Genomic DNA, 13,350 nt, shown 5'->3' on the forward strand with positions numbered 1-13,350 from the left:
ATTCAAAATATCTTCAAAGAAGATGGGTGGATAAGGCATGTAAAATGCCCATACGCGGTCGGACAGGCTACTGAAAAATTAAAGTATCAATAAATCTGATGGATTTTTTTTTAATCATTTAAAACAATATATATTCAACGAATCATTGATTTTTAACCTATAGGTATGTTCAATACTTGGAATATGTTGACTCAAACAGGCGTATACCTATCAAAACCTGCAAATACTGTCATTTTTTAGAACTTCAAGGCATTTTCTTTTATAGAGTGGGTCTGTGCTTCATATTTTTCTCATAGTCTAATTAAGGTCTACTGGAAAACAAACCGATTTCAATCAACAAAAACGTGGAGAGATGACCCACTATACATTAAAAATAACATTTTGTATCCCAACAATTGAACGTTTCGAAAAAATAATCAAGTCCGGTGGTTCGTGGCCTTAGTCACACATAATATTTAAAAAGCCCACTTTGTTGTGTCTGAAATGGCTCAGTGGTTAGTGTACCTGGCATATGCTAACCTTATATATCAAGGGTTTTTATGTTACGGGTTCGATACCACCAAAATTTCCAACAATACTTTTTTTTCTTATTTTTTGTTAAATATATTAAAAACTGACTAAAGTTGGAAATTTTGCTTTTGCAAAGTTGTATTATAATATATTTGAATAGATTTAATTGGGGGAAAATAAATTCAAAAATGCATTTCACTACTATACCGAATGGGCATTTGTGCCATCTTATTCCCCCATCTTCTTTTTTAAAAAAAAATTGAGGAAATGCTGGTAAAGCAATATCAATTTTAGTTTAAATATCAATTCCAATTTAGTAGTATAGGCTAAAAGAAATTCTGATATTCTCTCATTTCATTGCAGAATAGAAACGTCATTTTAAACAGATTTCTACATAAATACAGATAACTACATTTATTTGCATCATCCTTTAAATTGAGAAAAAAAAATAGTGACCTTGACCTGACCTTGATGCAAAAACAAGATTTGATTAAACTGATAGAATCATTTGGTTATATGATCTGTTTGACTGTGTCAAAATTTCATAAATTTCTTAATATAGGAAGTAAATATGATACCGAGAAGACTCCTTCTTTAAGTAAAACCCTTTGGATCATAGTTTATAGGTTCATGTACCTGTGCAAGGTAACAGCAGGTGTGTTATCAACAATCATTGTACACAAAAGAGAGCACAACAACATCTGGCCAGGTTTTGAAATATATTTAGTTACAATGCATGTAATTTCTGATGCATGTACTTGAAACTCAATAGACTAAATGCTTCATTAGACATTAAATTATTTTAGAAAATGAAAGTACGATAACCAAGGAATCAATTGGTATAAAGAGTTGAAATAATTTACAGTCTCCGGGTTATGCACTTCCTCTCCTTTGTGATTAGTAGAAAATGCATGATGTGAAAATTTACATTTATTTCATTGGTTGAAATACTGTTTGGTGCAAGGGAGATAATTTTCTGATGATCTTTTTCACGTACGACTTAACAAATTTCGTAGATTTCAAATCTTAAAAAGTGAAAAAACGAAAATGCAATACAAATTGCTATGAATGAAATTCAGCCTCTGATTTTTAGGTCCAACCAGTTGAAAGCAAAATTCTATAATATCTAATAAAATTATTTGCTTTTCTTTTATTATTTTCTTTTCAAATACAAAAAAGTAAAAAAATAAATTGATGCGGTATGACTCATATCGGTAAAATTGTTTGCACATTAGATAGGTAAAACTAATATTTGTTAAACAAAATGCCGAATGCAGCAGTATAACTTTTATCAAAATAACACGAGTCTATGACCCTTCCTAAGATGTCTTTTACCTTACTATAGCCGATCTCAACTTACATTTCTCAATTTTAGACATGCAGGCTTAACAGACACATAATGACATAAAATTTTCTATGTTTCACATGCCATGGTATGTAGAGGAAGATGATATTTATATAAAGAAGAATTATATTGTCTTTGATAACTAATTTCTGTTTAGGGTTCGCTCTAAAGACGGTAAGCTATTTTTAAAAAGCTAAACTTGCATATATCTTATGAGTCAACACTTGAATACATTTTCATTTCATGAATTCACTAATTCATTGGTTTGCTTACTAGTATTTGATTTTTGTTTTTACAGAAGTCATGAATTTTACCTTGGTTTTGATTGGAGTGGCGGTTCTTTTGAGTCCACAGAGTGTGTGGTGTGTACAGGAGGACACCACACATGGCGGTGGTCACGGCAAGGACCACAACCCGATCCACAAAGAACACTACCGACTCTACCACAACGGCGCTAAGATGACCACAAGGCCATTCTGGGTATGTCAACATATAGTATTGTTATACTTTCATGTAAAATACTTATATCTGATTGGTTTAGACGCAGTTGATAATCCGTACTATTACCCCTAGCCGTATAAACACACTTGGCAACGGGTAATACAACGAATTGTTACATGCGCGTAAATTATGCGCGTAAGGTTGGTCGTAAAATTCACTTCATTTCTATATAAAAGTAGTAAAATTTTGTCATTCAGTATAATAAAATAAATAATGCCTGTTAGGGACGATAACAGTAGAAATTCACACCCCTTGACACCATGTCAAACTCAACTTCGCGTCGGTTGACAATGGTTTTCTTGGGGTGTCAATTTCAACTGTTACCCTCCCAAACAGGCACTATTTATAGAGTGTCACTAGTGTGTATAAATTACCTCAACACACTGTAAACACTGTACCTTTCAATTCACAAATATTTGATGCTTAATAAGCTGTGCTAATTTAGTTACATGTAGCAGTGATCAACATTCACAATAATGGTAACTAAATATGATTGTATGTGTTTCTTAAAAGATGAAAGAACCAGGTAATAGACTTGTTCACATGAACAATTACTCACAAACTCACATATATCTCACGCATTGACAATGGTAAAAGTGAAGTGTAAAGTCCATACTACATATATTGCTCATACAACTGTCATACCCTTACAGGAGACAGACAACTGGAGAAGGAAATCGATGGAAGACAAGCGTGTGTTGGGCGAACTTGCTGTTTACATGGATGCCAACAAAGATGGATATGTATCTCATGATGAACTCGCCGAGTGGATCATGAGCCGTTTCGGGTATGATACCTAAACATTTCTAACCACCCAAACAGTCTTCAATAGACATATACTAGTATACAAGATTTTTTAAACAAGTTCATTGAAGTAAAATTAAATACCATGAAATTACACAAAACAAAGTTAAATTGTGTTGTAGACAGCTGGATGCGAAGGATGCTTGGAAAGAGTTCGAGGAGAGTGACAAGAATGCTGACAACAAAGTTACCTGGAAAGAGCACCTGTCTCGTATCCATGGTTACAACATCAACGATTTCAATGATTACACTAAGGATGATGCGGTCAGTGAATTTGCAAAGGTCAGTGGAGGGAAATAGAACAAACAGACTTTTGGTCATGAAATCTAATGGAGGTATTAAACTGATGGATTTGCATACAATCCTTTAGAAAAACGTTCTTTAAATGTTAATATTTAAATACTTTCTTTACATCGCACAAATTAAAGGTTAATTTATTATTATGGTGAAGGGATTTTAAAAAAATATTTTCTTCGTATCTTTAATTTTTTATTTTTGTAAAATTATCGAAGATCATAATTTTTATCTTTTTTATTCAGATGGACTTGGTGAATTGTTTTAGATAAGGAAATGTGATTAATGATAATAAAACATGCACTTAAGTACACATGTACTTCCTTAAATGTTATTCTCTGTGCGTCTTTTTACTTTTTATATAATTTTTCAAATCGCTTTAAACTGCATTGTCTACATGTAAACTGAATTGCAGTTTATAATTTTGAATAAATTCAACATTACTATTATATGTCATAATACTGGTTAATATAAATCAATAAAAAAGCCATCTTTACACGTATATTGTGTACTTAAAAGATTGACCCGTAAATGACTTAGGTTCTAGAGGAAGACAAGAAGAGATTTGATGCAGCGGACTTGGATAAGGATGGTGCCCTGAAGAAGGACGAGTTTGTTGCTTACTTGCACCCTGCCGATTTCCCTCACATGCACAACGTGGAAATTGAGAGAACTTTCCGGGACCACGACAAAAATAAGGACGGAATCATCACCAAGGAGGAGTTCCTAGTAGACAGTATGTGATGCTAATGTACCTCAACGCTTGAAAAAGACGCACACACGTGTCATTACAAAAATGAGTGTAAAAATCTATTCTTATCCAAAACAATATAGCCTATGGTAATCTATAATATATGTGTATAGAAAATTCAAAATATACGGTAGGCAGCTTTCATTCATAGTTTGAGATACCAATATTTATTTATAACTGCATGTGCCAATACTCTATATTCTTACTCTTATAGCGGATAAAAATGACAAACAGTCTCTACTACTGGAAGAGGAAAGGTTCACAGACTTTGACAAAAACAGGGACGGTATACTCGACAAAAAAGAAATCAAAGACTGGGTGCTACCCGATAACAACGAGGCTGCTGTTGAAGAAGCGAAATATTTAATCGAGCAGTCAGATTCAGACAAAGATGGTAAACTGTCCATCGAAGAGATCGTCAACAATCACGAGGACTTTGTCGGAAGCCAGGCCACTAATTACGGCGAATTTCTTCCGGGCACTTGAATCAAAATGAAAATAATGAAAAAAAATCATATATATATATATATATATATATTATATCTGTACAAGAAAACAAATAAATACAGCAAAATGATGATGTTCATTTTAAGGGGCCATTTTAGGCCCATATCATATATAGTCCTTTGAACGTACGAGTCAAGATAAAAGCGAGATATAGAGTTAAATCATTGTTCTGTAAAGAAAACTGGAGCCGTATATTTGTTTACAAATTGCCAAATTTTTTGACAAAATGACCCGTAAAAAACAAGATAAACCAATTTATATTATCACCAACAAAAAAAACATTTGAATGGAACTTGTACAAATACAATACTTATGTAAACAATAACAAGACTCGAGCTTTGTTTACATAACAAAGAATTTAGAAATGTGTGTGTGTGTGTGTGTGTGTGTGTGTGTGTGTGTGTGTGTGTGTGTGTGTGTATATATATATATATATATATATATATATATATATATATATATATATATATATATATATATATATATATATATATATATATATATATATATATATATATATATATATATATATAAAGGCACAGTTTTAAATAGTTTAAAAATAATAAATATCCAGAATAAAATCACAAATTGATTCTATTTACTGCAGTAAATAGGATCAATTTGTGATTTTATTCTGGATATTTATTATTTTTAAATTTTATATATATATATATATATATATATATATATATATATAGTTATACAAATCCGTGTTGTGGGTTATTTCATGTATCTCAGACTCACGTTGTGGGATCCTTAGGTGGTTTATGGGTCATCTATATTTTGACCCATAAACCATGTAGTTCAAAATTCACAGGGAGGTTGAAAATGGTATTATTAACATAAAAAACAAAAAAAAATGTTTTATTGACCCACACGGATATATTGAAAAATGTCCCACAACTCAAAATCTATTTTTAGAACATCGCGTCAAAGCTACTTGATTTGAACATTTTGTCTATCTATAAACATCCAGCGGGGTGTCCCACAAAACGGTTTTGTGATGCACGCAATGCATTGTTGGATATCAATGGCGGAGTACAGCAGTAACTTGGGTAAGTACTGAGTATATTTTCTTATTAGCAGTAATTAGTATGGCATATTTATAAAAATATGACGAGGAAGCAAAGACTATCGAACTAAAAGTACAATTAAGAAAAAATGGCGGACGCTCTTAGGCTGAAACGTCAAACGGCTGCCTTTTGACCATGTTGACCATGCACCGATTCGGAATGCTGAAATGTCAAACGGCTTCCTTTTGACCATGCACCGATTCGGAATGCAAGTGTCATTCTTCAGCTGTACAGTACATGGGGTACAAGTTTGCGAGTTCAGAAAACTTGTCTTGAGCGGTTAGATTACTTTTTTGTTCGTTTGCATACATAAAAATGTATTGTTTACAGGTGCGAGTAGAGAGTCCCCCAATACTCAACCCCGGGACTTGTTGAACATTTCTTCCTTAAATTATATTTGTTATGCACTAATTTGTACGACCGGATTAATTAAAGATCGTTTGCTTATCACTTCCCTGCCATGTATACAAACTGGTGTTCACTGGGGGATAGTAACCTAGCCTGGAGGCATGAATACTGTAGCACATGCAACCCTGTGTCTTTGTTGTTGATCGAGTCTAAAGTAGTATATAATACTGTATATGAAATAGTTCACCGGAGATTTCATTTCACCCGCTAAAGTTACGGTCCATCTATCGTCAGTGTAATTACATGTATTCCTTAAGATTTGGATATATCCTACCGTATTGCTTAAACAATATATATGTGCTTAATCATGATAATCGTTCACACCTCTGTGTGACTTTTATATTGTGTATATAATGAGTCAACCTCTCGAAGACTGCGGGCACGTGAGTAGCACGTGCCGAGAGTTCAACTGTGTATAAACAAAGTAGGCCTTACCCAGACTGATTTCAGAGACACCTGGTTTAGATTTCATCGAGAGTTTTATTTTGAATCTACAGAAAAAAACTTGTAGATGTGTTCTATTATAAAAAGAAATCAGCTTTTTATTTCTACCCGACGATATTTTTTCCTCCTTTAATTACCCTTTGTACGGTTCTCATTTTACTTTAACCATGCGAAATCGATTTCTTGTTTATCGTAAGCACACGATCAAAATGCATGACAGCATGTAATAATGATAGAAAGATGATTCAGTCTTAGCGATCGAAGTAAGAAATGTTAGAAGAAATAAATCTATTCACATTTAATTTGTTTATGATAAATTACTACAGTATATTGATAAAAATCCATATGATTTTTACACAGAAATTCAAGCAGTATTATAGCGGCACGTCTTTTAACCCCAAGGAACCCCAAGGAAACCCCATGGAACCCCAATTATAGAATTTAATAACTCTTAATACCCTAGGGGGTCTCATTAGAGTGCAAGGGTCACCCCTCGGTACCCCAAGGATACCCCAAGGAACCCCAAAGATGCCGAAATAATACAGATTTATAACTCTTGATGCACCATAGAACCCAAAGGAACCTCAAGGATACCCTAAAAATAAAAAATTTAAACTCTTGGTACCACTGGAGACTCATTAGTATCCAAGACCCACCTCTAAGAACCCCAGGGAATCCCATGGATATCCAAGGAACTCCAAGGATACCCTAATAATACAGATTTATAACTTCTGATACACCATAGAACCCAAAGGATACCATAATAATACAAAATTAAAACTCTTGATACCCCTGGGGACTCATTGACTTTCCAGACACACCAGTAAGAACCACAGGGATATCCCAAGGAACTCCAAGAATACCCCAATAATACAGAATCATAATTCTTGATACACCATAGAACCCCAAAGATATCTCAAGGAACCCCAAAATTACCCCAAGGATACCCTAATAATACAAATTTAAAATTCTTGATACCCCTTGGGACTCATTGTTATCCCTTACACATCCTACAGATACTTCAAGGAACTCCAAGGATACCAGTACACCAGTAATTTAAATTTTATAATTTTTGACATCCCAAGGAACCCTAAGGATACCCTAATAACACAATTTTATATCTCTTGATACACCTTGGGGTCTTTTTGATATCCCAAACACCACAAGGTATCCCACAGAACCCCATGGATACCCCATGGAACTTAAAGGATACCCTTTTAATACAGATTCATAAAAGTTGATACCCCATAGAACCCAATGGAACCCCAAGGGGACTCATTGGTATCCCAGACTTACCTCTAAAAAGCCTAGGGAACCCCACGGAAATCCCAAGAAACTCTAAAAGATACCCTAATAAAACAGAGTTATAAATCTTAATACACCATAGAAAAGGATACCCTAATAATACAAATTTCAAACACTTGATAGGTCATCACTAGGTATCCGAAGGAACCCTATGGAACTCCAATGATACATCCATACATTTATGACCTTTGATACACCAGGGCACTTAGTGTATACCATTAATACTCTGTGTAATTTGGTTCAATTGGAGACCATAATACATCATATGCTTTATATGCATTGTTTTTCAATGCCTATTTGTGACAACTTTATTTCCCAAATAACCTAAGATAAACTCATCTATGGTGACTTATTTTTGCGATCAACCTTAATCTACAACTGTGTTGTTCTAACACCTATAGGGCAAGAACTGATTCTAAGCAAGAAATATTTCTGAGGATGAGGTTCCCGGGACCTCTTGAAAAATTCTTTCCCGCAAGTAAAAGTTAATTGCTTTCCAGTATTTGATAAACACACATGAAAAAAATGACATTCTCAAAAAAATGTCAACCCGAAGAACCTTAAATATACTCTAATGTACTCGAACAACACTCAAATTGTATGGTATTTAAATGTACCTAGTATTACCTAAATTGATAAACTAAAACAAGTTGCATTGATTATTTGAATGAATCCTTTTACGAAAAAAGAACAACTAGCTCTCGGTCTTTATACACAAGTTATTTACTGATGATATCTGTTTAAGCTTAAATAATAAACTTAAAATGGTTGATATAAATCAATGTGGTTTTTTTTAATCCTTATTTTTAGTTTAGTATGTAAAGTTCTACTATGTAAGGGGGGGGTATATTTTTTTCGCACAGTAAACAGCACTCCTTGCACACGCTTTTCACTGCTGCAACCCGAGTTCGATCCCCCTGATCGACAGTGGTTGTATGTGATAGGGTATAGCGGTCGCCCGCTTGGACACGTGGATTCTCTCCGGGTACTCCGGCTTCTTCCCACACCAATGACCTCCTCGTGTTAACATCCGTGCCAACGAGAGATATTAATATAAGTTGTAAAACTTGCTTATTAATCGTTGTAAAATAAAAAAAAGTTCAGTTTTTTAAACAGCATTTCTTGAAACATATTTTCCAAGTTTTTGCATCCTCTTTTCCTTTGATTTTTATGCACATCATAAGTTTAATGTACCTCAAATACAACCAGGCTGGTATATACTTTTTATTATTCTTTCTCCTTGTAATTTTATTCAAATTTTTTATTGTCTTATAAAAAAAACCCTTTTTTTAAGGATTTTAAGTAAGAGAAAGGAAGAGAGAGGGGGGGGGGGGGGGGGAGAGAGAGAGAGTATTAATAAAATTGTTTGATATCGTCAATTATCAATCAATGGCCTACATGTCTATGACTAAACAAGTTAATGAGAGTAATATAATAGTTCAGATTTTATCTTTGTGAAAAAGGGCTAAAACTATTCATTGTGTTTTAATTTGAGTTTTGATAAACAATTTGCTGTAGGGATTCTCCAGATGTACATTTTTATTAAACATAATTAATCAATACAAATTCAGCAACAATTAATAAGGATTGTCTTGGGTCTAAACTGTGTACTGCTTTTGCTTTGAATTCCCCTTGTAATCCAGACAAAAAGTCCATTGGAGCTATTAACCAAACTTCATGAGGGTTGTCTACCCCCAATAAACAAGGAGATGTAGGTATGAGGGTTGTCTACCCCCAATAAACAAGGAGATGTAGGTATAGGTAAATATATTGCAACAGTGATGGTGAAGCCATTGTGTCTACATGTAAAGGGTGATGTTGGCCCTTTAATCCCTGTCCAAGAGCTACTACGAATAAGGAGGTTAATAATAATTTAGTTTAAAATGACCATCCAGCCCTCTTAAGGTACTTCACTACGCCTAAACTTATACTTTTTAAGACACTAGTCACAAGATGGCGATATAATGTTTTTTAAATTTTGTATCAATCCATTCAGATGTATATCGTCATAGCTCTGTGGTTAAAGTATCAGGCTTGTGAACAGCAGATCATGAGTTCGAATCCGCCTCTGGCTTTTGTTCATGTTTACCAAAAGAAATTTTTTAAAATATTGTTTTTATCCAAAATCGCACATTTTTTCACCTATTTGACACATATACTTCTTATCCTTCATGCTCTCTATCATAATCAAGTAATTTTCTGCTGATTTGAGAAACTATTTGAAGGTGTAGTGAAGTACTTTAAGTCAGATAAACTTAGTATACATGCTGCAAATGAACTCAAAGTAGAATATCCCTCAAAACTTGCATTGCTCCATCATATCTTCCTTTCATCGCCTAATTCTTTTCATCTCCCTATGTCAAGTGCTTCTGGCATACTCCGAGTAGTGGAAGGATCGAAACCCTTAAATTGACTTAAGAAGATGAATTCATCTATTCTCTATATTGCTTCAAAACAGTTTGAATTATAAGATGGTTTATACCTGATGTGTATACACAACTTGCACAAGCATTGTTAATAGTGTTGTCAAGATGAACAATTTTTAATCGTTGATCAGTTAAAAAGGTTGCCAATTTACATAATCGATTTTGATATTAAGATCAATTCTATTTAATAATCAAAATTCGGTGGACACGCATAGTCACTGATTATCTTCGTACTTTAAACATGTTAAAATTTGATAGATTTTAATAAGTAATAAAGCCTAACAACATTTATTTGTTGCTATGTGGTCCTGTTGTCATGGTAACAGCATAAAGATGTAAAAATGACATTTTAATGCTTATTAGAGATATTATTGTAAGTAATGTACATAACCTGGGGCTTTTAGGAATGAATAAATTATTGAACAAAACTGTCATTTTTCAAGTAAAACATTTATGGGGAAACACATCTTTTAAAAGTGTTTCCATGGTAACTAAAGAGAAATTTCAAAATATGATTTTATCTTTTAATTTGAATAATAATTGTAAATCTCTGTTTTTTGGTACACACTATCATGGTTTTTCAATTCAGATTTCAAAAATAAAAATTGAAAACTGTTGCTATGGTAACAAGCTGAAAAATAAAGTATTTTTAAAAATAAGGTTACCCAGAGATGTTTTTATGATATTCCATTGAGTCATTCGGTATTAATTAGAAATATGTTTTACAGTAAAACCATTGGGGTGGTTATTAGATTGTATCATTTGGGTACCTTGGGGTTCCTAACTTCCTACAGGTATCCTTGGGGTACCAATAGTTGACCCGTAGACTCCAATAAGTATCCTTGGGTATCAATAGTTATCAATTTTTATCATTGTGGTATCCTTGGGGTTCCTTGAGGTGACCCTTGATATCAATGAGACTCCTGGGGTATCACTTGTTACTAATTTCTATTATTGGGGTTCTTATGAGTATCCTTCGGATTCCTAGGGGTATCCTTGGGATACTTGGAGGTGACCCTTGGATTCCAGTGAGATCCCTTCGGTATTAATAGTTATTAATTTCTATCATTGGGGGTACCTTGGGGTGAGCCTTGGATTTGAATGAGACCCCTGGATTTTTAGTGGTTAATAATTTCTATCATTGGGGTTCGTAGGGGTATCCTACTGGGTTTCCTTGGGGTGTCCTTGGGGTACTAAGAGGTGACCCGTGAACTCCAATGAGACCCCTTGGGTATTAATAGTTATTAATTTCAATCATTGGGGTTCCTTGGGGTTTCCTTGGGGTTCCTTAGGGTTCCTTGGGGTTAAAAGACGCACCCGTATTATAGTAAACACTCATGATTTTATTGGAGATTTGCATAAATTTGTGCAAAATTTCATATCAAATTTTAAAAAAAACATAAATAAGGTGAAGCGATGAATAGGGCGAGGTCCACGTGCCAGGAAAAAAAAGTATTGACCTGATTTCCGAAAAATACAGTACTTTTAATGGGCGATTTTTTGTCTATAAAAGGCCATTGTTTTAAACATTCCATATTTTGAATTTTAAATGATGATTTTTTTTTCTATCTAAATTTGTAATAATCTTAACTAATGAAATTCATGTTAATATGTAGATGTTTTAAAAAAAAGAAAATAAACATTAATTGTGAGAAATCAAATTCATAATTATTGGAAATGAACTATATGATCAATATGTTACTAGCACTGTATGATCATTTTTTTTTTTACATGATATGATATGCTTCCTGTATGATACATGTTAGCTGCAATGATGTAGCCCTCTCCCGATTTTTTTTTTTTTTTTTGGAGAGGGCTACAACTCCAAAGGATCTCCGTAATGGTGCAAGTGCGGGAGTGATTCACTCCCGCAACAATTTCGTCTCAAATCGTACATAAATGGAAATAACATTTGCATTTCTTACCAGAACTCAAACATTGTAGATGTCTATGGCATAAATTAATCCAAAAATATCAAGTATAGTCCATATATCGGTTATTTTTCGTGTATGTCAACAACACAAGTTGAATTTGTCCGCCATGTTTACTGGCCTTGACCAGTTTTATTTTGGGACAGCCAATGAGAATTCAGGAGCGGATCTTTACCTGAATATAGGAATTCCCCTATTTTAAACATAATTAACGCTGTAAATACAGGGGTGTGCAATTACAAAATTTGGCCACTAGCCCAGGGGCTAGTGGGAGTACTAAAGTTACTAGCCCAAGATTCAAAGTTACTAGCCAGACTATTTCGGACATGTCGACATTTCATTTTATAAAAAAAACCTGTATGATACTAGTATATAATTATTAATATACGAAATATTTATTACTTGCATGTTTTCTGTGGTAGACTAGTTCAAAAATATTCAACTTCATTGATCTCTCACATTTTAGTTACAAAATTGGTTTGGATACCGTTTATATAATAAAACCCAAACATAACAGTGTGAATGTGAACAGACTCTATAAAATCACTGCAACTATCTATGTGTGCATGCATTTTATCCTGTTTAATTTCCATTTACAAAATACAACTATGCAATTAATTACGTAATGGTAAATTTTAATTTAAAATAATGGAAAATGCACAAAAAAATAATATGCAAAATATGATTTTTTTTTTTAATTCACCAAGCAGGTCACTTTAAAATGTGTTCATGAGAATAGTTAGTGCAGAAATTTATAATATCTCTGTAATGCCTCTCTCTCTCTCTCTCTCTCTCTCTCTCTCTCTCTCTCTAAAAAAGCCAATGAATACATATTAAAGAAAATGGAATCATTTTACAGTGATGTCACTTGAAACAGCTGCACAGGTAACTACGGAAGCCATGTGCAGTGAGGCGTGACTATCTCGTCTAGCCACTGGTCAGGTCAACACTGTCGGTAAAACTTCAAAGTGTGAAACTTACAGCAGAGTGTTTTTCTCAGAAGAATGTAGCACGAGAAAAAAATGCTTAAGAAATTTTTAGGCTACCATGA

At 33.6% G+C, this 13,350-nt stretch overlaps 1 pseudogene; it reads left to right on the forward strand.

Moving 5' to 3' along the window:
- The first annotated feature begins 2,158 nt into the window (after positions 1 to 2,158).
- On the forward strand, positions 2,159 to 4,729 carry LOC128167873 (calumenin-B-like; annotated as a pseudogene).
- Positions 4,730 to 13,350: the final 8,621 nt, after the last annotated feature.

The sequence above is a fragment of the Crassostrea angulata genome, chromosome 10 (assembly GCF_025612915.1).
Source record: "Crassostrea angulata isolate pt1a10 chromosome 10, ASM2561291v2, whole genome shotgun sequence".
NCBI lineage: Eukaryota > Metazoa > Mollusca > Bivalvia > Ostreida > Ostreidae > Magallana > Magallana angulata.